The 24,398-nt window shown below is 42.8% G+C and overlaps 2 protein-coding genes across 2 annotated transcripts in view; one reads left to right on the plus strand and one right to left on the minus strand.

Annotated features, from left to right (window-relative positions):
* Positions 1-24,398, minus strand: part of LOC126355638 (serine/threonine-protein kinase S6KL) — a 782,652-nt gene that overhangs the window by 525,383 nt on the left and 232,871 nt on the right. The gene's annotated exons all lie outside the window — the stretch shown is intronic.
* Positions 11,685-24,398, plus strand: part of LOC126355630 (neurofilament heavy polypeptide) — a 29,118-nt gene continuing 16,404 nt past the window's right edge. Inside the window, exon 1 of the mRNA XM_050005997.1 lies at positions 11,685-12,099. The gene's annotated coding sequence lies outside the window, so the exon portion shown is untranslated. The remainder of the gene's footprint in view (positions 12,100-24,398) is intronic.

Below are 24,398 nucleotides of genomic sequence, written 5' to 3' on the forward strand. Positions count from 1 at the left end.
TGCGTCATATAAATTAAGATAATTCTTTCTGCGCGCTAACATGAAACATGCTGGGGTTGCACACATAACAGCTTTCATAATAAATGATAATTCTGTTCGAATGACGAACACCAATCTAACACTTTTGTAATGTTAACGGCCGATATCTTGAAACTTCTTGCTTCTCGGTAACTAGTCTTCTTATCCTGTAAGTTTAATCACACAATGCATTTTAGGACAGTTCTCAAAAGCAGCCAGTAAGAGTTAAACCTTAAACTGCCCATGAGTTACGAGCACGGATTGTGTCGGCGGTGTTAAGAAAGCTGAGAACTGTTGAGAATGCCCATTAAGCAACACGCAACAAGTACTTACGGATGCTGTAAACGTTCACACCATCGCCAGTTAAGCCGTTCGTCACACAAGGTTGGGTTGATTTGGGGGAGGAGACCAAACTTCGAGGTCATCGGTCTCATCAGATTAGGGAAGGATGGGGAAGAAAGTCGGCCTGCTCTTTCAAAGGAACCATCCCGGCATTTGCCTGAAGTGATTTAGGGAAAACACCGTCTCACAAGGGAAGTATCCCTGATCTAAGACTAAAACTGAACTAAAGTTATTTTAAAACAGGGATATGTGTCTGTTACACCATCCACCGAGATAATTTGTCTGTAAAACTATGGATTTGTGTACAACTAATGTTTGTAGGCTAACGGATTTATAGGCAGTTACGACCAGCAGTTTCACAAGAGTCATAGCTGAGGCATTGTTTGGCAACAATCTGAACATTTGCTTGAAACAATAAGTTATCTCATCAAAAGTATCTGGAATTGACCACCAGATATCACGTGAGGCGGGTGGCACTATATAAGAACGCGGAGGGTACTGTGTTGTTAGCAGACAAGCTGTAACAGCAGAATGCTTCCGTCAGGAGAGCTCAGTGGCCTCAGTGAACTAGTCGACAGATGTCGTTTGTAATAAGTTTCCTTTAATTTACGTCTGTGGTCACAAACTGTTTGATAACAGATTACCGGGTTTCCCATGTTTTAAACAGTAGTGCTACTGACAACATGACTCGTGCATGTGATGTTATCTATATGTAATTGACAATGCTGGTGCTGATTCCGCATTTAACATTTGACGATGCCACTATGGCTGCAGTACATTAGGATTTTGTTTTTATGAAACAGATCTGATGATGGTCATTAAAGACCGAAACCGGTAATCTGTTATCAAACCGTTTGTGACCATAGACGTAAATTAAAGGAAACTTATTACATATACGGGTCAGTGTCTTTTCGCGGGGATGTCGCAGCTAGTGAAAAACGTCGTCTGTTAACAAATCCATCACGGACATTTCGACCCTCCTAAAGCTGCCCATGTCGAGTGTTGGTGATGTGATTGTGAAGTGGAACAAACACAGCTAAACCAAGACCAGGCAGGCCTTATGTACTGGCGGACAGGAACCGTCACAAATTGAGGAGGACAGTAATAAAAATCGCTTGACACCAGCAGAAGGAATCATTAGTGACTTCCAAAGTTCTACCAGCGGTTCAGCTAACAGAGTTACTATGCTTGGGGGTTAAAAATAATGGGGTGCAACAGTGGAGCTGCTCTGTGTAAGCCTAGCATTTCTGTAGTCAATGCTAAACGATGCTGGGTGAGGTGGTGTCACTGGACAGCGGATGACTGGAAACTGATTTCGAGTGATAAATCGCGCTGTACCCTGTAGCAGCCCAATGGAAGAATGGCCGGAGAACGTTGCCTGACATCACGTGTAGTGCCAACTACGGAGTAAGTGATGACACAATAAGAGGATATAGTCCGTGGTTAAGATGTAGTCACCTTATTTTGCTTAGGAAAACTCTGAATGTGAAAGGACATGAACAGATGTTACAGCAATGTGTACTGTGTAAGGTAGGGGAATAGCACAGAGACGATGACTGCTTGTATCAGCATGATTCTGCACCTTTTCATAAACCATCACCTGTGAGGCAACTGTTTGTGGGCAATAACATTCCTGGAATGGTCTATCCTGCCCAGAGTCCCTACCAATAACATTCCTGGAATGGTCTATCCTGCCCAGAGTCCCTACCAGAACCCAGTGGCCATGGTACGCCTTTGAGATTAGTTCAAACGTCGAATCCGCTCCAGACCGCAGCGTCCAACATTATTACCTCCTCTAACTTCGGATCTCAAGGAAGAACTGGCTGACATTCCTCCAGGGGCATTCAAACACCTCACTGAGAGTAACCCCAGTAGAGTTCGAGCCGACGTAAAGTTGAAGGAACCTATCACCCCATATTAATGTCCACTGATAGGTGTCTGGATACTTTTTACCGAATAGGATATGTGTTAACACATGCAGTACTTACAGAGTCATATATCCCAAAACAGAAGATGCTGTGTAATCGTGAGTTCTTCCGTATGTCGCCATCGAAGTTGAAAACGTAGAGTTTCAGTGAAGCGATTAAAACAAACTCAATTATTTTCTGTTTAGTTTAGTTCACACTCCTGCTGTGTATTCCGAAGGACAACATTTACCGCCTGGAATACTGTTAAATGTATTTATTCAACACGATCGCAATTTGGCTAGTTATGTCGTATGTTGTCCTTTCTAAAATACTGATGGACACTGGTCACAAGAAAATGCGCCAGGCATTTAGTAAAATTCGGTTGTATCATTTGAACATTGTACAACAGATCAAAATCGCGATCGTTGCGAATAAATACATTTAGTAAGAGTCAGCATGCGAAACGTTGTTCTGTCCAAAACACAGTCGAATGAAACACTATGCACATTAGAAACGGCAACATGAGGACATACCATATGATTTTCGGCGTTCCGCACTGCAGTAGTCCAATACGCTTTCACCATAGGAATCACATTGGTAAGAGCTTTGGCACGAGCAGTACCATTCTGCTGAATTTTAATCACTTCATTCAAATTTCGCATAAACTCGGATGCGATAAGGATTGGCATTGTCTACGAAACGTCTCACTATGCTGTGAGTAAGACAATGGAAAAAGTCATTTAGGACGACCGGACTGCGACTCACCTCTCCTGGCCATTCCTCTATCGAATACGAAGAAAAACACCGAAGGTCGCACAGTGCTTCGAAGAAATATCGTAATGACTTGGGATACAACTGTTTACAGCCGCATCGCGCACGAACTCTCTGTCCATTTCCTTAACGAAAACTACCGCTCTGATTGCACGCGACCGTGGATCGTCTCACCCTTCTACAGAATATCACAAGAAGCTGGTAATACGACTCTGCGGCGAGAGCTTGGTGTGCGATAAGGGCGATCATACTTGCTGGTAAGGGGGGAACGCGGCCGCCCCCAGGCAAATGAAAAAATACAGTGTATTCAGTTTTTTTCAAGGAAACGATTTACAAGTCAGCATTACACATGTTTTTAACATGATCAGATATGAAAATTTCATCTTTCAAAATATTAAAAAATATTCCACAGTCCCACGTCTAGACACCCTTCAACCCCCTAAAAATTCTCGTAAGGGCGCCCATCGCGATAGTTTTAATTATAGGCAAGGTATTGCAGTTCGCGCGGAAAAAGAAACTGGCGCAACCTTAATACTCTAATCGGATAGCATTCGCTAACGTGCAGCATTTCAGTATAATGTAGCGGTATTAGAACAGAAATATTTCACCAAAAAATATACTCAAGTCGTTGTCAGTTGCAATGCCCAGAAATAATGCCTCGTACGAACTACGAGAATGCCTATCAACAATATCTCGTTTGCAGACAGACAGACAGTCAGTTGTATAGTTGTTCATTCATTCGCAGGTCTTTTACAAAGATATTCGACACGTGAGATTAATATTAGAATGAAACTTCTTGAAAAATTTATTACTAAAACTTAAACTACTCACAGATCTAATTTCAAAATTAAGACTATGGTTCGGTGGCAGGAGGAACAACACTTCTAGTCAGGTTGATGCAGGGTTATAAATACAAAATCAAATAGGGGTAATGCAGGAGTAGGTTTAATATTGAACAAAAAATAGGGTCGCGGGTAAGCTACTATGAACAGCATAGTGAACCCATTACTGTTGCCAAGAGATACACGAAGCCCACGCCAACCACAGTAGTACAAGTTTATATGCCAACTAGCTACGCAGATAACGAAGTGACTGAAGAAATGTGTGATGAGATAAAAGAAATCATTCAGATAGTGAGGGGAGACGAAAATTTAATAGTCATGGGGGACTGGAAATGGATTCTAAGGAACAGAAGAGAAGGAAAAGTAATAGGTGAATATGGAATGGGGGTAAGGAATGATAGAGGAAGCCGCCTGGTAGAATTTTGCACAGAGCATAACTCAATCATAGCTAACACTTGGTTTAATAATCATGAAAGAATGTTGAACAGATGGAAGAGACTTGGAAACACTGGAAGGTTTCAGACAGATTATATAAGTAAGACAGAGATTTAGGAACAAGGTTTTAAATTGTAAGACATTTCCAGGACAGATGTGGACTCTGACCACAAGTTATTGGTTATAAACTGTAAACTAAAACTGAAGAAAATGAAAAAGGTAGAGACAGACAGCATTAGGGAACGATTGACAAGAACGGGGGAAAGAAATACAGTAAAAGAAGGATAGGTAGCTTTCAAAGATGAAACAGTGAAGGCAGCAGAGGATCAAGTGATAAAAAGACGATGGCTTGTAGAAATGCTTGGGTAACAGAAGAGATATTGAATATAATTGATGAAAGGAGAAAATATAAAAATGCAGTAAATAAAGCAGGCAAAAAGGAATACAAACGTCTCAAAAACGAGGTCGACAGGAAGTGAAAAATGGCTAAGCAGGGATGGGTAGAGAAGAAATGTACAGATTAGAGGCATATATCACTTGGGGTAAGATAGATACTGCCTGTAGGAACATTAAAGAGACCTTTGGAGAAAAGAGAGCCGGCCGCTGTGGCCGAAAGGTTCTAGGCGATTCAGTCTGGGACCGCTACGGTCGCAGGTTCGAATCCTGCCTCGCGCATGGATGTGTGTGATGTCCTTAGGTTAGTCAGGTTTAAGTAGTTCTAAGTCTAGAGGACTGATGACCTCAGATGTTAAGTCCCATAGTGCTCAGAGCCATTTTTCTTGTATTGTAATTTCCACAAAGCTTGTGTATAGAGAGATCGGACGTGTACAACATTTCGACAAGAGATATACATTAATGAGTAATCTGATAGGATTAACAGCACTGGAAGATTATTCCCGGCAATACTGTTATCTACAGCGAAGTATCGCCGTTGGACGACCGCAAGCGATTGCGGAAAACCTTGGAAATAAAATTTTACTTAAAAATGAATGGCATCTCTAGTTAAACGTGGATGATACCTATACCAAAGTGAGAGTGTTCAACGGCATATTATTATCAGATTAGTAGTGAACGCCTTGAACACGTCACATGGTATTTTAGAGCCATATTAAACAGCCACGTTAAATGTGAGGAGTATGTAAAATCGGTATAACGGAAAGCGAAAGGAAGACAGATTTGATGCCAGGGATGAGAAACAATTTATTACATATGCGAAGGAACATACAGGACGCCAGTGCGAGCAATTCTAGAGTACTGCTCCAGTGTTTACACTCCTTCTCTAGGAGGCACCACAACAGACATCGAAAGAATTCAGATACGCGCTGCTATGGTTACAACAGGTCGATAAAGCCCACTTGAAAATATAGCAGAAGTACTCGGCGAACTTAAATGGAAATGACAGAAGAAAGATATCGTAGTTCTCTTCAGTTTACGAATGGCTTAGGAAAGAGGAACCGGTAATAGTAGTACGATGTACCCTCTGCCATGCACTGTACAGTAACTTGCGGAGTTGACCAAATATTCGGCATATCTGACTCAAGGATCCGGCCGTTAACAGCTCGAAGCGAGTCTCGTGTTCCACACGAGTATTCACTCTGCAACGGACTGCGCGCCGATGTGAAACTCCCTGACAGCTGGAGCAGGGCTCGAGCCTGGGACCTTGGCCTTCCACGGGCAAGCGCTCTACGGACCCAGCTATCCAAGCACGACTCAGGACACACTTACAGTTTTATTTCCGCCAGTACTTCTTTTCCTGCCTTCCAAATTTCACAGACGTTCTCCTGCGTACATGTGGGTCTAACACTATTGGAACAAAGGAGACTGCAAAGAAATGATTTAGCTTTAGCCTAGGTTATCTTCACCACAATGAATTTTCACTCTGCATCGAAGTGCACGTTGATTTCAAACTTTCTGGCGGATTACAGCTGTGTACCGGGCCGGGATGCGAACCTAGCAACTTCGTCTTTCTGGGTCAAGTGCTCTACCGACTGCCCGGAAGTGTCACGCACTCTCTCCGTAACGGAGCTTTACGGACAGGCAGCACCACCTCGAGTCACCTGCGCGGCGACTTCGCTCAGCTGGTGTAGCGAGTCAGCATCTGTTAGTGGTCCCACCTCGCAGGTCGCGAGCGTTCCGGCGTCAGCCCGCCGCACTTAAACATCGGTTCCCACTGGCTATCAACACCGCCAAGAGATGTGTTCACACTTAGCATTCGCGTTTACGGCGCAGTCGGTAACGAGCTGAAACTTGCTTCTCGGGTAAATTTGCTTCAATATCCTCGTAAATAGCCGAAAGAGACGATGCAGATCAATCAGCGCGTGCCAGTGAAGCAGGGATGTGCGATGCTGAAAACCATCGAGTTAGATTTCGATTTCATCATCGACGCCTAAACATCGATGGCCGATAAGAATCGACACTACAACAAACTCTTTAGTTTAGCATCGACGTTAAATGATGGATTTACATAACTTATTTATCACACAATAAATAAACCAATAATTAACATAACGTATTCCACAACATTTTGTCTAAAGATTGAAATCAGATTTGGTTTCTCTCTCTTCCTGTAATGTATTAATGTACTGCCCACACTAGCTGACACCATGATAGCACGGATAAAATTAAAAAAATGCAAGGCATTATTCATGCTTATCTATCTACAACAACAGCCAATGCTTGCTATAGTTAAACCAAAAATACTGCTCCCCCCCACTCCACTCTTCCTCAACCGCATGACCACGTTTGACATGTCGCAGACGTGATGTACTGGTGTATTTAAGACACATGTTCAGGAAAAGATTAATTTAAACGACGAATAATTGCTGACAGTGGCAAAAAGTAGTCTGACTTTTTTTTTGCCAGCAACCAAAGTCGATATTCTGTCTTCAAAATCTGTGTTATGATATTTGAAACATTGCAGCATCGACACTGAAATATAACTGTTCAGTCTCTGGATATCGATGTTTCGCAAATATCGACTATCATCGATCATCTTAATAGCAAATGTCCTTCTTTTCCCTAGTCTTCTTTCCATTCACTTTTAAGGTTATTAGTTTCTTCCATTACCAATAATATTCCAATATGGATAACTTAGCAACACTTAGCTTACAGCTAGGTCTTAGATGAAACAAGTGCAGAGGAACGCACACTGCCGGAACGGTCGTCTGCCGTCAAGTATCGAGACCATCAGCATACAGTAGAGACTTTCAGAAATTAGATTAAAATGTACATTTTTTTGTACAATTTGTTTTAAAACCTAACGGAGCACTTAGTTGGCTAGGTAACGGATTATCAACAAAGATAAATAACTTTCATAATTTCACGTACTGTAAGAAGTGTTAACGATTAATGCCACGTCTCGTCACTGTACGCTGAAAGTGAGATTATGGGGGATTATCCGTCTTACAAAAATTCGGAACATAATATCAGAATTATGTAATTAGTAATGATGCAATGGTTGATTGTCAAATCTAAATCCATAATGCATATTCTTGGCAGTGATCGTAATGTAAATTCTACACTCTGTGAGCACACTGAAAAATACGAAATTGTCGTGCCAATATTTAAAAACATTTATTTGCTTACGAAAATATATTCCGACTGACATGTCAACCGATATTTACAAGATGATAAGTAGTGCTGCCTTTTCAATGTCGAAAAAATTTATGTTAGAAATTTGTTTACCTATTTATTACCTCATTTATAACAATTTTGCCTTTTTCTTCGTCAAGATATTAAAAACGTAAAATATTTTTCGCTTTAAGATATTTGCTCCCTCTTGTCGGCAAACATTCGAAGAATATTTAGTCTTCAGGAAGTCTTCGCAATATATGACGAAAACAAAAGCAAGCAGTAAAATATTTTGTGCGCGCGCCACCGCTCGTAATATTTAAAGAAAGTAATGATACAAAATGTTATCAGCTGCTGATTCAGAAACAGTGATTTACAAACCAGTTATAAATGCTACGCTCTTACCTTCCCCAGATCTTCGAACTGAATTACTCAGCTAGTTAGATGCAGATGGCCGGGGGGGGGGGGGGGGGGGGGGAGGAATCTACAGGATAACGGTTATTCCGTATCACGATACTATTCGTCATTTGTCACATTCAGAAATCACAGGCAGAATAAATCCTAGGATCAACTGAACACTGGGTCTTCAGATCTGTAGTTTCGCACTTACCCACTGTGCTACAGCACATACGTTGCAGCAACAATTTTTATGTTGCCTGATGATGATGAGATAGATTCAAAGTGTTAACAAGTAAATGTTTATTAACATTTCCTTAAGTTGTTTTATAATGACTCTTTGAATAAAATAGGAGTCAACAAGAAAGAAAAGCACAAAATACATTACTTTACGCTAAGTGATCGTATTGAAAAAGGCTGACTTCCGCAGCGAATAGATTTCGGGATTTTTGGTGAAGATGCCGTTATCTGTAATGAAGTACTATCAGAGGAAGTCTGCAGAAACATCCAGGTGGTTCGCGATAAGATTTCAAAGTCATGCAGAAATTAGAAACTTTCTTTAAATGTTCAGAAACGTAAAGTTGTGCAATTCAGAAAATAAAAAAGGTTCGCATCCTATGACCACATCAACGAATTGCAGTCAGGATCTTCAATTCATACGAATATCTGGGAATAACAGTTCGTGGTGATATGAAACGGAATCATCCCATATTATGTCCTAGTAAAGCAGGTGACTGACTTTGCTTCATTGGTAAGATACTAGCAAAAAGCAGTCTACGGATCGCCTACAAAACACTCGTGAGTCCCATTTTAGAATATTGCTCAAATGCATGGGACGTGTACGAAGTAGAACTAATACAGGCATACTGAAAGTATGAGGAGAGAAGCACAAATGATGACAAGTATGTTTCATCCGATGGAGAGCTTCGTGGAAACGTTGAATAAACTGATCTAGCAGCCGCTTGAAAGTAGAAATCTGCCTGCTTACAAGTTTTAAACAGCGACTCTCTCTGCACTGAATGTGGGAATGAAAAGAAGCGCTAACACGTGGTGCAATGAAAATATCCTCTGCCATGCATTTCACAATGGTTTGCAGAGTACAAATACGTAACAGATGCAGAAATCCTGCATACCGTGAGAAAGGGTGCAAATTCACTCAAGAGAAATATTAGTAATAGAAACAGATGTGTGTACCCAAACATCTGCAACCCTACGAGCAGACTCAGTTCAACCATTCACCCCTTTTAGACGTTGTTACAACATCTACATAGAAGAAAACCTACGTTGTTTCATTTATAATGATACAAATTACTCTGCACATAGCTCTGCCGCAGTCTATGTTATCCATAGTTATTGTAAAATTCTGAATGTTGTAGAAAACAAATATAACGGTGTCAACATTGTCAACAGAGATAATCTCTATAGTTTAAGTTATCAATCTCTAGATTAAGAAGTTGACATGCTTACTTTTTCTTTTTTGCCGTCTTTGGAATCAGTTGCGTACTGGAAAATGGGTTTATAACCCTAAACCTCAAACGTACAGTAATAATAAAGTTTGTGAATCTATATCACAAAAGTGCTCCATTTTCTTATCTATCGTAATTTAGGAAAGAACTTCTTTGGTCCAGTTACAATCCAATCACTGGAACAGAATTACCCTCCGTCGACAGCGCAATACAGATGTGGATGAAGATGGGTCAGATACTGCAAGAAGAACTTGACAGACCACTGACAGAGTTAATTCCAATCAAGGGACGTGTACTAGACGACATTCTCTCAGAATTATTATCTTCGGGAGAAAAATAACCACTTAAGACAACAACACAAAATAATGCACAAGTGTGTGGAATGCATACGAAATAAAACTGGTAGCAAATGCTTCGACGTCTAAACTGGTAGACGAAGATTGATATCGACTATCCTACGAAAGACTACTTACTAAGTTTCGAGAAAAGGTATTAAATGTGGACGAATACACACTGTTACAAAAATCATGGGATACCTCCAGATATCGTGTCGGAACTCTTTTCGTCCGGCGTAGTGGAGCAATTCGACGTGGTATGGACTCAACAAGTCGTTGGAAGTCTCCTATAGAAATACTGAACCACGATTCCACTAAAGCCGTCCATAATTGCGAAAGTCTTGCCGGAGCAGGATTTTATGCACGAACTGGCCTCTCGATTATGCCAAATAAATATTCGATGGGATTCATGTCGTCCGATATTGGTGGCCAAACCATTCGCTCGAATTATCCACAACGTTCTCCAAATCAGTCGCGGACAACTGTGCCCCGGTGAGATGGCGCATTGTCACCCACAAAAATTCTATCATTGTTTGGGAACATCAAGTCCTTGAATGGCTGCAAGTGGTCTCCAGGTAGCCGAACATAGCCATTTCCAGTCAATGATCGGTTCAATTGGGTAAGAAGACACAGTCCATCACATGTAAACACAGGTCACACCACCAATAGCTTGCACAGTTTCTCGTTGACAACTTGCGTAGACGGCTTCGTCGGGTCTGTGTCACACTCGAATCCTACCGTTAGCTCTTACCAACTGAAAGCAGGACTCTTGTGACCAGGTCACGGTTTTCCGGCCGTCTAGGGTCCAACGGATATGTTAGCGAGCCCAGTACAGGCAATGCAGGTGGTATCGTCGTACACCCCACATTGATTTCTGCGATTACTTCACGCAGTGTCACTTGTCTATTAGGACAGAAAACTCCATGAAAACGCCGCTGTTCTCCGTCGTTAAGTGAAGGGTTGGGTTGTTCGGGTGAGGAGACCAGACAGCGAGGTCATAGGTCTCATCGGATTAGGGAAGGACGGTGAAGGAAGTCGGCCGTGTCCTTTCAAAGGAACCATCCCGGCATTTGCCTGGAGCGATTTAGGGAAATCACGGAAAACCTAAATCAGGATGGCCGGACGCGGGATTCAACCGTCGTCCTCCCCAATGCGAGTCCAGTGTGATAGCCACTCCGCCACCTCCCTCGGTGTTAAGTGAAGGCTGCGTTATCTACAGTGAGAGGCAATGCGTGAAGTTTGGTATTCTCGACACACTCTTGACACTGTGGAATCCCGGAATACTGAATTAACTAACGATTTCCAAAATGGTATGTCCAATGCGTCTAGCTCCATCTACCAGTCCGCGTTCAGAGTCTGTTAACTCCCGTAGTGCGGCGGTAATCACGTCGGAAACGTTTTCAGCCGAATCACCTGATTATAAATGACAGTTCCATCACTGCATTGCCCTTTCATACTTTGTGTACGAGTTACTACCACTATCTGTATATGTGCGTATCGCTATCGCATGACTTATTTTGCCTCAGTGTGCAACACCTCCATGCGTACCGCTCCCGAAGGGACCGTGGTAACACGACTGAACTAGCTACAGCGCCACAGAGGTATTTAAGTGAACCAGACCAACGCGCCTGCAAAGGTAAGAAACCCCAGAATGAGCTGTAACGTCTAGGATGCTCTTCCGCGCTTTTCTCAGTGGTCTGCAGAGTACGGATGCAGACCCGTAGGCAGGCAGGTCGCCAGTTTCCGGCGGGAGCCCGCGGCGGTTACGGCGACCCGAAACCGCGAGCCGTCGGCGGCGGCGCGGGGCGGCTGCCCGGCGTGGCGTGGAGAAGAAGCTGTCCGGCGTTGGTTGTTTTGGTCGTGGGCCGGGGCGGGAGGCGGGAGAGCGCCGCCCCCCACCAGGCGGCGCCGCCGCCCTTATAAAGTGAGTGCGCCGCGCTGACGCGCACACATCCGCCACGACCCGGGCCGCTAACCTCGCTCCTTCTACTGCCGACTACAGATAGACCACTGACAGGTACGCACGCCGCACTAGCCGCCGCTCCTCGCAGCTACGGACGCGTTTCATGATGGAAGCCGTGAGCACCATGCGTGTCTCTCGCTGCAAAATGGTTACTTACTTTAAGGATTCTTCGAGAATTTGCAAATTCAATATATTCATCGAGCGACTGGGCAATGCGCCTGAAGCAAGGAACTGTAGGTCAGCTCTGAGTCGCTTATTCTCTAACTTGCCCCTGTAGGCCACCGACAGTTATTTAGGATCGCTAGCCACAAGTCTTCTCATGTGGTGAGCGTGACAATTACTGACACATTTCTGAAGTTCTAAGCGCTTCTCATTACGAAAGGTGACAGTACGTTAAGGATTCATCCAGTAGTTGCCGTTTCAGAATACTCTTCAAGAGCCCGTGCCATGCAGCAAAAGCAACAAAAAATGAGTGTTAAAACATTATTAGTCGTCTTTGCATAGTTATTCTATAACTTGTCATAGTTTTATCTATAACAGCGCCATGTACTCTTCAGGAACACGTATTGACATCAATAATGAGATCAAACATTTTAATCAGTAACAGGGAAGAAATTATGTTTCCGGGTGCCCAGGCGAAATGACTGATTTCATTTTTTTTGCGCACAAAAGAGGAGATCCTCTTTCTCAGGTACTCCGAGCGGCGATCTTAAACGCGTCCGCTCTCTGGGCATTGTCCACAGCGCAATAAGACCGAAGCTCGCGGTACTTCAAGAATAAACGACCAGTTCGTTTGTCGAGATAGTGTGCGCAAAATTGGAATCCTCAGCTCAGATTGATACCAGAAAACACACGCTTACCAATAACGCCGAGAAAACATCGGAACAACATCGGAACTCATATTCATAATTTTGTCGAACGAACGACTCATCATCCATAACCAGCTTCAGACCTTAGGTATCTTCAGGCATACTGTTTCTTTTCTGTAGAAAGGGTGTTTTTCTAAAATGATAAGTACCGAATATCTTCTGTCTACAGTGTCAGTCATAGAGATAGACCTCATCCTCTATGGTTAAACATCTTTCTCTACATGAAGAATAGTAACATCTACGAGAAATTTATGCCACCGTATGAAGTTGGTATTTCACACGAAAAGGATTATGATTAAATAAATCGCATCCGACGAAATTGTTTCCGCCTGTAGCATTTATTTCTTTCCATTACAATTCAAATATTCCGCAGAGCTCTCTGATCGTCATGCATACAGGGAAAGACATTAATTCTACTTACAGCAAACGCAAAATTCTTCCAGTTTCTGCATGCTTTTGCAGTAAATTTCTCAACGCCCTTACAGTCCTACTCAAATCAAAGTAATATGTGGAACCTGCGAGGTACGTTTTGTTTTCGCATTCACAACGTAGCAAAATTTAAATTTTCTTCACATGACGAGAGATCTCATCTGACAGTAAAATTCTGATTTGTTTCCTTATAAAAATATTCATCTGCCTTTTTCAAACATGTGGTCACGACAGTATGTTCAGTATCGGTCGTATCCGCATTATCTAGGGATATGAACAAATTGGTTTCCATATCTCATGCGACACTCAATGTAGCTCAATAAGTTATTGCGAGCAACAACACTCGCTGTGTTCAAACACAAAATAAAATATATAATATGTCAGCAAACTGCGCATTTATGTTACACATAAGTTTATTGCTTGTGCATTATTTTATTTGTGGTGATAGTTTGATTCCTAACTATAAGACATGAGGCAGTGTATGTTAGAAGTAAGACTTTTGTTTTTTTATCTCGTAGTTTCTACTTGACTATTATACACTACTGATGAAGATTCTGGATAGTCAAAGCAACAACGTCTTCTTCTCGGTGATTAGGGCCGCATGTACGCTTTCAACGTCGTTCGCTTTCATGTACCAAAGTCTTTCCGCTAACAAAGATTGGCGAGAAGCGTTACATTTTATTTATTGAATTACGGCGGAAGAGTTCAATGCTATGGTAAGAAAGGAACAGTTCATTCTAAGAAGGGGTAAGCTGAATATTGTACAGGAGATTTCAATGCGTGGGTACGAGAGGAACCTTTCTTCTTCAGTTAGTAAGTCCACAGGTATCTTATCAGGGTTTAGACTTTATTGATTTTCACGTGTTTTCCATATTTATGGATATCACAATATATTATTAGTGCTGAAACACGTATACATCATTAAGGTATCCGTATGTTCCTGCTGGTAATATCGCCCTTCATATAACCTCATGAAAACTGCGACGCGAGTAGAGAACACAAAATGCTTCCGCGAGAGACTAGTGTTAACCAGTAATGACGCCATACTGAAACGCACACCGTGATAAACGAGCAGAACTGAACTACGAGGCCAGAGTCCAGGCGTGGCTGCCCCGGCCCGCTACACAATGCTTTGTTATGTTCTACAAAGCCAGTCCGCCCACAAGCCCGTGGCCTTTCACTGATCGCTTCATGTACTGCGCATCTAACAGCACGAACCAGATGAAATGTCGCAACAGCCGACTCGCTTACAAAAGTCTGCTATTTCACACGATAAAAGCCACATAGACAATTTCTACAATATTTACGACGACAGCGATACCTCAATTTCTGGCCCTAGCATCCTTTCGATGTCTCTCTTTACCTCCAGTGTAATAAAGATGCAGATATGCTTCTGCCCGATCTCTCGACGTAGCCGCACAATGACGCGACTGAACGTCGCAGGATTAGAAATGCGCATACATTAAGCAGCCCGTTGTTAGGACGCCGTGTTACGTCACGCAACGCTGAGAAACGCAGCGGAGTTCGCCTTCTGGTAAAAGGCAGTGACCGACAGGCGCAACAGTGCCCATTTCCTGACAACCATCTCCGCGAAACAAGTGTCCTCCAAAGTTCTGTCCCACTTTTTGTACAAGAAATGCCTCAGCTTGATCACAGATTAAGGTATTATGCAGCAGAACATATGTATCAGTCACTTATTGATAGTATAACAGGAAAAGCTTCTCTTCCGATAGCTAAGGAAATCAACTGCCGTGAAAAAATAATCTGGTGATTCTTTGACTTTTGAGCAAAGTGCTGAATTTTTATAGAGGGTTGTCCGATCACAAAATGGGAAGTACAGCTATTTCAACAATATTCGCTACAGGATAGCCTAAAGTATTACAAGAAAAAGAAAGAATGGATAAATGCGTCATCTGAAAAATGTTTTCAATTATTGGTGAGACAATAAGGTGTTAAAGAAGGAGAACACTAATAAACTTCCGTTTCGTTTATACGATTCAGCTTCGAATCGAAAGTAAGCTCATCGGAAGTAGATAGAAGGATAATGTTAAATCTACTGTTTACATAGAGTTATTAAAGCCGGAGCTTTGGCTTTTGGTGCACGAAATAGTGAAGAGAGTCGTTCATCGGTCTGTCGAAACAAAGATCCAGTATCTGCCTAAAGTAAGCAACAAAAAAAGGCAAGAATTTGAACCTCGTCGCCATCGATTACGAATTTTAATGGTTCAAATGGCTCTGAGCACTATGGGACTTAACTTCTGAGGTAATCAGTCCTCTAGAGAAGTTAGAACTACTTAAACCTAACTAACCTAAGGACATCCATGCCCGAGGCAGGATTCGAACCTGCGACCGTAGCGGTCGCTCGGTTCCAGACTGATGCACCTAGAACCGCTCGACTACACCGGCTGGCTATGAATTTTATAATCGGCTTCTAATATCAGTAACGTTCGCAATATAAGTACAATGTTTTGTCGCTGGGTGACAGTAAACTGTAAGGCCCTCGTCTCACGTAATATTACTCGGAAACACCACCCAATAATTTCTACAACGTGGCTTTTATGTATAGGAGTCCTTAACTAAATGGAGGAACGAGAGACGAAAGAACTGTGCTTGATCCGAGTGTTTTATGCAATATATATTAGATCAATGCAGAGTGACTAGTAAAAATCAAGTGGGTAACACCAAATACAAATTTATAAACAATGTCGCCAGCCGGAGTGACCATGCGGTTCTAGGCGCTACAGTCTGGAGCCGAGCGAACGCTACGGTCGCAGGTTCGAATCCTGCCTCGGGCATGGATATGTGTGATGCCCTTAGGTTAGTTAGGTTTAAGTATTTCTAAGTTCTAGAGGACTGATGGCCTCAGAAGTTAAGTCCCATAGTGCTCAGAGCCATTTGAACCATTTTGATAAACATGGTTCTTTATCTTTTTAGAGAGATCGACTTGCAAATCACATAAGATTCATCATCAGTTACATCCTTTGCGTAGAACGCTAGCTGGGCAAGAAAATAAAAGGTTAAATACTCAAGGTTTCAAATTCTCACCGGTATTGCAGATATGATGGTGTTCCGTGTCGACATCCAAAATACTTTTTTATACAAATATTCGGAAGTTTAATCATCCAAGTCATTACTAATCAGTCCCGAAAGAAAATAAAAAGTTCATTGCTCGTTTGGTTTACAGAGAGAGAGAGAGTTGAATGAAGAGAAACGTCTCCCATGATCAACCGAAGTTTGTGTCGCATTTCAAATTCATTATAGCCGATTTCAGGGAAAGCGCTCGTCCATACCAGGTGATATGATAAAGCGACTGAAGGTCTTTTAGCAAAAGAAGAGTCAACGAAATTCTGACGGGGTGAAGGAGCTTAGCAGACTTAAGCAGCAAAGTCAGTAAAAGGACGCGGAAAATTACAAACTTTTTGTCAAAGAGAATGGTAGACATGGACACGAAGAGTAGGGTTTAACGTCCCTCGGGGGAGTTCACATTCAACAGTAAAAGACATAAGCCCTCCCCTCCCCTCCTTCAAATATTTTAAACAATATACGAACTAACAAAAAATTTTAAATGAAGGATGCCGATGGCTGAACAGCAACCTCAAGTGGGAAACTTGAGATCTGGAGTTCCGAGTTGCCTTTGGAGATACCACAAAGTTCAGAAGCGATCCAAGTCCCGCGGCAACACGTAGACACGGCCTCAGGTGCCTGGTCGGAGACGCCTTGGTGGCGACGGTGCTAACAAGTTGTGAAAACAATACGAGCCAGGAAGAGCGCGGACTCCGCGGGATCCTTGCACGACGGCGAAAAACTCCGACCGTAACCGGTTGGTGCCGAGCCGCCTCTGCGAGTTCATGCCACACCAACTGAATGAAGCGAGACGCCAATAGAATTTGTCCTCTTGTAGTGGCACAGCACACCCACATTTTATTTACAGTCCCTGTCTCTACAGACAGTGTCCAAAGCAGGCTCTGATCACTGGATGCAACAAAATCTGTTCCCCCTATAAACGACGTCTTAGTATGTTGAGATAAAATGTGACATCAAATAAATATGATATGAGAACGTCCAGGTGCAGTGAACGTTATACATGATATTGTAAAAAGTGTCTAATATTCTGGGAGGTGGTAGTCCTCATCGAAACAAAAAAGAACAAATTCACTAACCATGGCCAGAAATGCATCCTTTCCGATATATGAACACTTGCTTACAGGAGCTCAAAGTAACGCCCATTCAGTAAATCAGTTCATAGGAAGTGCTGAACTAGACTTCTACTCATGGCATCCACCTGCCCTTCGGCATAAGGAGCCACGCACTCTTAGAAGTTGACCCACTCGCTGTTGTTCGTTCACGCGAGCACTGAAACTGGCATCCTGTAGTCGATGACAGGGTAACATCAATTTCTTCATGAGTCCACACAAGCAAAATTACAGGAGTTTGACGTCTGGGGAAGGAGGAAGCCAAAGTGTGGGGTCTCCTCAACTAATCCAGTTGTTCTTAAATGACGGTGTAAGACGTTCACGCACTTCGCTCCGAAAATGTTTAGGTGCGCCATCTTGCGTGAGCCCATCTGTAATCATTGCAGCCGTAGTACAACATCCAGTAAGATAGAAATACGTTAATGTCCTTGTAACGAACACTGTTTAACTAATGTATGACCCTATTACTATATCGCCAAGAACGCTTGTCAATACACTGACTGACAAACTGTGTTACGCCCTCCTTTTGCAATGGCATGGGCATTTTCATCAGCCTAAACATGCTGATTATTGAAAATTCATTACAACACCTCTTGCAAATCTCGCCTCGTCAGTGCATTAAGTCTTAGAAGTAAATAGCGGATCTATATTGCACTTTGGGACGAGCTGTTGACAGAATTGCAAACTGATGTGGTGGTCTTATGCCCGGGGTCTTAGGGCCTGAGTGCACTGAAGATGGTGTGGATACAGCAACTGCTCATATAACGCACTATACAGACAAAGAGGATGACATGTTTTCGTCTTCTGATAATCGCCGCACGGGATAGCCGCGCGGTCTAGGGCGCCTTGTCACGGTCCGTCCGGCTCCCCCCGTCGAAGGTTCAAATCCTCCCTCGGGCATGGGTGTGTGTGTGTTATCGATAGCGTAAGTTAGTTTGTTAGATTACGTAGTGTGTAGGCTTAGGGACTGATGACGTGAGCAGTTGTTGGTTCCATAAGACCTTACGGCAAATTTCCAAAATTCTGATAATCGTCTCATACTGCTTCCAGGATTTGCGCCCACTAAATGAAGCACACGACCTTCCACATCTCGTGTGCTAACTGAGCGAAGCCTTCCGTCGTTTGCCTTTTCGGCGTGAAGAGAGAATTTGGAAAAATCAACCGAACAGCTTATCCGGTGATACTCTGCGAAATGGATATTTTTCAGCATAGAGGGCATGAGCTCACATGTTAACTCCATTTGCTAAATCATAGAGAAAATCATAACACTTGTGGAGTAGGAAGGCTTTATTTGCTGACACTTGATGGTTCAGGGTAAATGAAATATACTGAGCCGTCTGTACGAACGAAGAGTACAATAACCGTAAGTGAAGTCTTATACACTGAGTTGCGACTGATTTATTGTATAAGAAGACACACTATCACGGTTTAAACTGCACCGTAACACAACTTGAACGATACAACTGACTGCAGGTTGTCTAGTACTCAAACTAAAGTGTACCTCCTGTAACGTGACACAGAAAGACATCAAAACACGTTGTGTTGTACAAAAGTGCCGGATATCAGTTTGTGGGATGGAGTGCCATGCCGGTCACACTTGGTCAGTCAATACAGGATGGATAAAGCTGTTAGTGGATGACGCTGGAGTAGTTGTCCGACGATATCCCATGTGTGCTCGATTCGAGACGGATAAGGCAATCCAGCAGGCCAAGGCAAATGTCAACACTCTGTAGAGCATGTTGCGCTACAACAGCGGTATGTGAGCGAGCGTTATGCGGTAGCGTTCTCGCTTCCCACGCCCGGGTTCCCGGGTTCGATTCCCGGCGGGGTCAGGGATTTTCTCTGCCTCGTGATGGCTGGGTGTTGTGTGATGTCCTTAGGTTAGTTAGGTTTAAGTAGTTCTAAGTTCTAGGGGACTGATGACCAAAGATGTTAAGTCCCATAGTGCTCAGAGCCATTTGAACCATTTTTTGAGCGAGCGTTATCCTGTTGAAAAACATCCCCAGTAATGCCGTTCGTCAATGGCAACACAACAGGTTCAATCACCAGACTGACGTATGACTTTGCAGTCAGGGAGCGTGGAATAAGCAGGAGAGTGCTTCTGCTGTCACACGAAGTCGCACCCCGACCATAACACCAGGCGTAGGTCCCGTGTATCTTGCACGAAGACAGGTTGGCTGCAGGCCCTCAAATGGCCGCCTCCTAGCCAACACACGGCTATCGCTCGCACCGAGACCAAACCAGCTTTCATCAGAAATCACAACAGACCTCCAACCTGGCCCTCCACTGAGCTATCGCTTGACTGCACTGGAGTCGCAAATGACGGTGGATTGGGTTAGTGGAATGCACAGTACAGAGCGTCTGGCTCGGAGCCGTCATAGAAGTAACCGATTTGTAACAGTTCGTTGTGTGACCGTGGTACCAACTGCTGCTCAAATTTCTGCTGCAAGTGCACTACGATGCGCCAGAGCCATATGCCGAACACGATGGTCTTTCCTCTCGGTAGTGCCACGTGCCCGTCCGGAGCCCTTCTTCTTGCGACTGTACATTCTCGTAACCACCGTTGCAAGCAGTCATGTACAGTGGTTACGTTCCTGCAAAGTCTTTCTGCAGTATCACAGAAGGAACATCCAGCTTCTTACTACACGTCCAATCTGAACGGTAACTGACGCTGACGACCGTTACAGCGTGTATTTAAAGCAAAACCGAGTTGCATTCTCATAGTGGTGCTATAAGCGCCACTCTTACGTGACTGGCCCGAAATCTGAATAGACATCATCTTTAAGATGTAGAAACACGCCTTCCAAATCGCGTTTACGTCGCACAACCCATTCTTGGTGTTAAGACTATTTTGTCAGTGAAATACACGGTAGCTATCAAACATATATATATAACAAAACATTAATGCAAGATTATCTGATGACATATTGTTTTCTCGACAAAGCTAGTGATAAACGAGCTTGGTGATTTGGGATATCACTGAAATAGATACCGACTCCATAATTGTATGCATGCAACGAGCTTGGCAGTGCAGTGGTTCAGACATTGGCCTCGTAAGTGGGGAGGAGCAGCTAATGTACAACAGGAAACAAGACTATTCTGGTTTTCTGCGGCATTCCTCAGTATTTTTAGATGAATGCCGGAACTTATTAATAAAAGAATACATTGTCCGTTCTAGGCTGTAGCGCGCATTATTAAAATCGTGCTATTAGCTAATTTCCTCCGTGAGGCATTATCAAGCACATCTGCAATGTCACGTATTACATATCGTGGTCATCACATCCTACTGTAGAACTTAGAGTATGTTACGATGGAATATGACTTCTGGTTTTACGTATGTGGCATGAAAGACCGGGACGGCTACGATATGTAATATATGACATAGCAAATGTGCTTGATAATGGCTCACGGCCAACATAAGCTAATAGCACGATTTTAATAAAGTACAATACGGCCTACATTGGACAGTGTGTTCTTTGCTTAAAACACTTAGAGGCTGTGGATCCCCACGGAACTTTTTCTCACACATACCATGAGTCCTTCGTTGACCTACCCTTCTCCAGCTGACCTAGACACTCCGTCTCGTCTCTAATGGCCTCGACTTTTTGAAAAAATGGATGGAACGCTAGCTTTTAGTGCTTCCCCGACGTCGGCGTCATTACAAACGGAGAATATGGTATATTTGGGGAAGAAAAACGTTTGGTGAAACTATCCTGGCGCTAGCCTCAAATGATGTAAGCAAAACTAAAAAAAAGAAGAGAAAATAGTCATTTTGGCAAGGATTTTAACGTGTCCTCTGCAGAACACGAGTCCAATGTATTAATCACTGTACCTATCTGCTCAGATGCCATCCACGGTTCTTTCTTTTTTTATGTTCACCGATCGGTTGCTGGAATTTTTAATCAGTTCCTCAAACTCAAGAAAGGGTATTTAGATGACTATTTAGAAGTATCACAGACACTATGAATTGCAAAACTAACAATAGATATATAAATTTGGTGACCGTAAGAAGGCCTCGATTATAAATAAAGGAGATTAAGGTTTAGCGTTCCGTCGACAGTGTAGTCATTAGAGAGGGACTGAACATAACTTTCCACTGGAAAAGGATGGGGAAGGAAATACGCTCTGTCATTTTCAAATGAGCTGCATTTGTATTATGCGAGTTAAGGGAGTCTGAGAAACAGAAATATGGATGGGGGTTTGAACCACTGGTCTCCTGAAACTGAGCCACATCGTTCGGTCTCTAATTAAGGATTAGGCACGTAGTTATTGCATCTTCTCCCTTCTTAAAACAGTCTTCACACAGTTCTTACGTCCCTGGCTCCAGAACTCTATCTGCCTTTTTTTAATTTGCAATTATATAAGTAATTTTCACAATTTAAAATTGTGTATAAAATTTGTGCCAAAAAGTAAAACTAAAGTATATGTAAATACTTAACTAGATATACATGTGAAATTAAACTTTATGTACTCGTCAATGTTTGCTGTTGTTGCCAAACGATAAATAGAAGGCTACGAGAAGAAATACAGTCAACGAACTTCCTTTTATAAGACCAAAAGTGACCCGTTGGCTCTCCACGAAAGTCCACTGACTGCTAATTCGGCTTAGATGTGAGAATCTTATTACTATAATTTCTTAAGTCTGCTTAGAAGATGTGGACAAATGTTCAAAGAAATTTTCTTTATGTCTTCACACGTGTGTAGGTAGAAGCTGCAGATGATCTTTCTCTGAACCAAATGCAAATACATTCACTGTAGAACAGCGTACTCCAGGCAGCAATTTTCTCCAAGTAAGTAATACGATGATGATGCAGAAAGTCTGCAATGAGCAGTGGGGAAAGTTGGTCCAAGGTGAGATGACTGCAGGTGGCTAATGCAAACAGAGCTACACGCAAGTACTCGTCTTAAGACTTTGGATGGTCGCAGAAAACAGTATGATAGGCTTGTACTCTTAAGGAACTGGAGCTTTCCCAATGACGCTTTGTATTACATGCAATGTTAACTCTGTTAATATAGATGAAGAGGGCATTCTCCCATGCACAGTCTGTATAAGCTCCTTTCTAAAAGCATAATAATATTCACTTAGCAAGAAGTCATTAAGCAGCTTCCGGCACTAATATCTACGACGACACAGAAAAGAAAGGTTATGACTAGTATTCGGCGAGTTACACAGATATGGCATGCAGCCAGACAAGGAGGTAGAAAGCACTTATAGAACAGTTAAAATAGTATGATGGGAGAAAGAAAGTGGCAATGAAATCCAGTGTCCGATACACTTTCAAGTCAATAGAGATGGGCAACTAACTCGACTGAAATAGGCTGGCGGAAGACATTTGTCGTGACCTAGTTGAAGGAAACATTTCGGCACTCGCTGTTGTTTATGTTTTGGGTTACGATGAACGACAGTATGATTGTTAGTGACCAAAGAAAGTAATTATCAAGTGATAATACACTCAAAATTATTAAGCAACAATAAAAATCATAATTTTTTTCTTTCTAAAAAAGGACGCGCGCGAGAAGATGTGCAAGAAAGTATAAAGATGTTCAAAGTCAGACCTGATGAAAGGTTAGAAACAACTTAACGAACAGACAATGTATCCTTCACTGTCGCTACAGAATGAATGTTGTTGTGGTCTTCAGTCCTGAGACTGGTTTGATGAGGCTCTCCATGCTACTCTATCCTGTGCAAGCTTCTTCATCTCCCAGTAACAACTGCAGCCTACATCCTTCTGAATCTGCTTAGTGTATTCATCTCTCGGTCTCCCTCTACGATTTTTACCCTCCACGCTGCCCTCCAGTACTAAATTGGTGATCTCTTGATGCCTCAGAACATGTCCTACCAACCGATCCCTTCTTCTAGTCAAGTTGTGCCACAAACTCCTCTTCTCCCCAATTACATTCAATACCTCCTCATTAGTTATGTGATCTACCCATCTAATCTTCAGCATTCTTCAAGACACTGTCCATTCCGTTCAACTGCTCTTCCAAGTCCTTTTCTGTCTCTGACAGAACTACAATGTCATCGGCGAACCTCAAAGTTTTTATTTCTTCTCCATGGATTTTAATACCTACTCCGAACTTTTCTTTCGATTCCTTTACTGCTTGCTCAATATACAGACTGAATAGCATCGGGGAGAGGCTACAACCCTGTGTCACTCCCTTCCCAACCACTGCTTCCCTTTCATGTCCCTCGACTCTTATAACTTCCATCTGCTTTCTGTACAAATTGTAAATAGCCTTTCGCTCCCTGTGTTTTACCCCTGCCACCTTCAGAATTTGAAAGAGAGTATTCCAGTCAACATTGTCAAAAGCTTTCTCTAAGCTAGAAATGTATGAATGCTGGAAGCGAAAAAGTATTAAGTGTTTGACCCAAGTATTCGCCTCCACTGATTCGAAGAAACTGTAGAACACAAAATAAGCGCAAAGAAATGATTACCTTCGCTGTCTCAATTACATGTATTTTAAATGATAACTACTTTTCATCATTCAATGATCATCTTCAGAGTTGAGTAGCTACTAATAGTGATCAACTGAAATCTTTTAAATAGGGCTTATACACAATGCACTAGTATTAATATGAGCATCTGTCACAACCTTTTCCCAGCGAGAGCCGTGTAGGAAGATAGTCGGTGAGGTTCTAGAAGGTACCGACAGGGAGTTGTGGAGCTACGCCGAATCAGGTGCCGTGTCCAGCTGCGCTAGGCCTATCCGCTTGGGCTCCATAGCGCCAACAGCTCAGTCTCGGTGGTCTCACAGACTGTCGACTGGGTTTAAAGGCGAGGAGTTTTGCGGCCACGGGAGTACGATAAACCCATCCTGGTGCACTTTTGGCCACGCACGTACACTGCTAGCTGTGTGGCAC

This window comes from Schistocerca gregaria, chromosome 1 (assembly GCF_023897955.1).
Source record: "Schistocerca gregaria isolate iqSchGreg1 chromosome 1, iqSchGreg1.2, whole genome shotgun sequence".
Lineage (NCBI taxonomy): Eukaryota > Metazoa > Arthropoda > Insecta > Orthoptera > Acrididae > Schistocerca > Schistocerca gregaria.